This window comes from Galeopterus variegatus, unplaced genomic scaffold (genome assembly GCF_000696425.1).
Source record: "Galeopterus variegatus unplaced genomic scaffold, G_variegatus-3.0.2 Scaffold614, whole genome shotgun sequence".
NCBI lineage: Eukaryota > Metazoa > Chordata > Mammalia > Dermoptera > Cynocephalidae > Galeopterus > Galeopterus variegatus.
Genome location: NW_007726725.1, coordinates 364,534 through 368,813, shown reverse-complemented (window position 1 = coordinate 368,813; position 4,280 = coordinate 364,534).

Below are 4,280 nucleotides of genomic sequence, written 5' to 3'. Positions count from 1 at the left end.
CGACTCCCGTCGGGCCACGCGCGCTCCTGGGAGCACGAGACTGAGAGGGCAGGGGAGGGGTGGGAATCCCGCGGGTAGAGCGCGCGTGCGCGACGAGGGGGCGGGGCCGGGAGGAGAGCCAAATCCCGTCCTCCTTGCGTGCGGGCTCAGCCTGGGACTCTGGGCACTGGGAGAAGGAGGGCATCGCCCAACCTCAGTTTCCCCTGCTGCAGAAGCCGAGGCCGGAGGGCTGTCCCTTCCCTGGCCGTGTGTGCCCCCGACTCTCCCTTCCCGGGGGCCCCACGGGGGAGCGTTCCCGGAGTGTCAGCCACTAAATATAACACTGAGCACATCTTTTAATACTGCCCCTCCTCCCAAACCTGCGGCGCTCTGCACTCCCCGAAAATAAACCCGACCTGGCCCGGCTGGGGCCGCGCCGGACCCCCGCTGTGGCGCGCTGGAGCAGCTCCGCCCCCTCCTCGGTTAACTTGCGTGCCCCGGCCTTTTGTCCCAACACCTCCAGGTTGCGGACCACATCGGGCTCTGGGAAGAATCCAGTGGGTGGTGACCCGCATTTTATGAAAACGAAATAGGGTAAGAGAAAAAATCAGAGTACATCTTCCATAGCAAGAACAAATACTGTTTTGTGAAGCATTTATTTCCCTTAGTCACATTAAGTGTGGACTTGGTCAGGACGGAAAATGTATTTTTTACTGTGCTGAGAACTACTTACCTGCCATGTAAGGTAGGTGCTGTGACTCCCCATTTTGCAGAGGAGGAAGCGGAGGCCCAGCACAGGCGAGCCAAATGGCAGGTAAGTTGCAGGCGGCGCCTGGAGGAGTTCTCAGCGTTCAGTCGGGGCACCTCACTGTCTTCTGCCCTTTGTGATACCCTCCTGGTCCCACAAGTACCTGGCACTGTCCAGCAAAAGAACAGTAATAAGTTTGAGGGGGGGATAAAAACCAGGAAAAAAAAGAGAAGATGGAAAAACCTTCCAATTTTATCTGCTGAGATTTACCTGTACATTCCAGAATTGCTCCTTAGCTCCTGGAAAATTGTGCTCAGGAGGAGAACAGAAATAGCAAAGCTACAGAGTTAGCCCAGCCCGGGAAAGAGAAGTCTTAGAGGACTGGGCATTTGGCCCCTGGGAAGTAGGATCCAGACTCTCAGCTTCTTTCTTAGCACAACCTTCCCCACACAGACATAGCGGGGTGCACCTGCCTGGAGTAGATGCCAGCCAGGTCTCCTGAGCATCTCAGTGACCTTCTGGCCTGGTGATCCCCCTGTGCAACCGAGGTTCTCCTTCCCGCCTCTTTCCAGATCAGGAAATCCAAGGTCACAGATTTTCCACCTCATACCTCCCGGTTTCTGAGCCACAGCCGCGGCGTGTTGAGGGTGGGGGTGTATTCTTCTCTAACATGAGCTGATTCTGTCTCAGAAAAGGAAACTGGATCCTGAGCCCCAGGACCCAAGGCTGGGGGTGCTGGCTGGGTTGCAGTTCCCAGAGACCTCCTCATGCTCGCAGCTGGGTGGTTTCCTGAGGACATTAGCCACAGTGCAAATGCCCAGTCAGGGTAGAAACTAAAAATATACACAGTGCTCAGGACTAGGAATGCAGGCACTGCATTCCTTGGTGTTCTGCCCAAAATGGGGGGAAAGTTTTGAGAAGGGAAGCAGTTGTGTCAGACCTAAACTTGACCTAGGAGTCCACTGCTGTGGTTTGTTTACAGGCCAGAGCAGATCTGTCCAGTACCTCCATGATATATGAATCTTTTTGGGGGGTGGTGGGGGCGCTGGCTGATATGGGGATCCAAACACTTGATCCTGGTGTTATAAGCCGCTGTTCATGTGTGCACAGGTCTGAAAAGTCCACCCACTTGATGATCATCAAGTGGTAGACCAGTGAGCCGAGGAATGTAGAGAAGTGAGCTGGGACTTCTGGGAAACCCTGGGGAGGTTGGACTCCCTGCCTCAGTTTCTCTGTTTGCCAAATGGAGATTATACCTCTACTGCCTATCTTACTGGTGTATGGGAGAACCCTGGAAGATAATGCCTGGGGAGGGCTCCAAGAGTGGCCGGGGGCCCATTTGTGGGTGCCTGGGTGTGCTGAGGATTTATACCTCTACTGCCTATCTTACTGGTGTATGGGAGAACCCTGGAAGATAATGCCTGGGGAAGGCTCCAAGAGTGGCCGGGGGCCCATTTGTGGGTGCCTGGGTGTGCTGAGGATGAAGAGGCAGCTGAAGAGGTTTCCACTGCAACCATAAGCCACTTATTAAGTGCCTACTGTGCATATGAAAATAAAGCAGCCTCTAATAATGACAGGTGTGAAGACATGAGAAGGGATCCCTGTCCCACATTGCATTACAGTTTAGCTGGGGTCACATGGGCCAGTGTCCTGCAGGAGGTGAGGGTGCGCCACCACAGAAAGCCACTCTGACTAATGTGCACCTGAGAAAGAATGACTGGCGAATGATTGGTGTGACAACTGGTGTCACAGGTATCACTGCTTAGTAGGAGCAACACGAAACAGGTGAGTCGATAAAGGAAAAACATCGGCAGGTAGGTAGGTGGTCCATAGATAAAGAAAAACTGGACTCAGTGGTCTGAGTGTGGGACCTGCCACGGAGGCTGGACCTTGCCATTCTCTCCTCTTGTTCAGGATCTGGCACAGGGAGGGGTTCGGGGAGGGTCTGCAGATGTTCACCACATAGGAAAGAGCCCTCCCGCCACCCAGGTGCAGGGAGGAGTTGGGAGGGTGCTGAGGGAGGCACAAGTGGGTGGGCAGGGAGGCTCAGCACCAGCTTACCAGGAGGGCTCTGGGCAGGGACAGGGACTGGAAGGCCCAGTGAGGGTGTGTCCAAGGTACAGTGACCCACACAGTAAGGAGAGGAGGAAGGGCATGATTAACAACCAGGGATTCTCCCAGAGGTCTAGCCTGCTGTCCGGGTGTCCAGTTGAAATCCATTTCCTCCTGCACAGGGCTCTGTAGGGCTGTTTTCCTGGGAGGCTTCATGAGCACAGTGGGTTGAAGTTCATGCGTCCTCCGGGCCCCTCCTCTCCTCAGCCTCCTTCCCTCTCCTCCCAGGGGCCGCCCCCTCCTCTTCCCTCCCTCCTCTCCCCCTTTCAACGACTCCTCCCTCCCCTCAGGCCCACCTGACAGCCCCGCTGTCTGGTGTGAGGAGCTGAGCAGTGACGGGGGAGGTGCAGTGGGAAGTGAGCGAAGAGGCCTAAGCGCTGAGCCACCGTTCCGGGTGCAGCTGGATGGGATGACTGACCAGAGCTGGTGGGAATCTGGGCAGACCCAGACATCAGATCCCTAAACGTCAGACTCTAATAGGGGCAGCCCTGGAGCTGCCGTGTCAGAAACACAGAGATAAAATGCTTAGAAAATATTGTGGAAATGGAAAACGCCATCAGCTGGATGCTGGTCGGCTTTTCTCTCCTGGTGGCAATTAGGTCCCTGCTGCCGAGGGCTTTAAGAGCTCAGGGATGGCTTGTGATGGGGGCACATTCCTGTGACCTATGTTCTACTTGGATAGAAAGTAAATGAAAGTCTCCTCCTGAGCTAACTCATCATGCCCTAACTAAGTGCCCACCACGATGACTGGCATTTACTGAGCCCTGCTCTGTGCCAGACCCAGTGCCCAGCCCGGCCATATGGTTTCTTCCCCAACCCCCTCCACAGCCCTCTCAGGCGATGCTACACCTTCAGCAATGAGGAAACAAGGAGCCCAGCCTGGGCAGGTTGACTTGGCCAGGGTCACACAGCCAGCGAGGGGCAGGGCTGGGATTCCGATCTGAGTCTGTAGCTGCCGACCCTTGGTTATCCTCGGGGCATCCTGCCCCATGGTCGTCTGTGCTCAGTGGTGAGAGACAGAGATCAGATGTGATTTCTGCACTCGAGGAGCTCATGCTCCACAGATGCCCAGATGGAGACTGACCTGAGGTAGGAGCTGGGCACAGGGGGAAGGAAGCAGTTACTTCTCCAGGGCCTCTTCTTTTGCATTGCATCCTCTCGACTCCATGCAAAGGACGCAGGATGTGTCCTTGGGAGTCACCATGGTAACCCAGAGGCCTACCTGGAAGTCCCACCAAGGGACCTGGGCACTTCTCTTTGTACCTGCTGGGCAGAGCCACAGCCCCAAGAATGAGTTCACGTGAATAAAGACACCAGGAGAGAAAGTCCAGACCTCCATAAAGCCTGTCCTGAACTGGAAGTGCCCTGTGAGCCGACCTGAGGACCCCTCCTCCTCTGTGTACTGAGACATCCTCATGGCCAGCAAGAGGCCAGAGTGCCG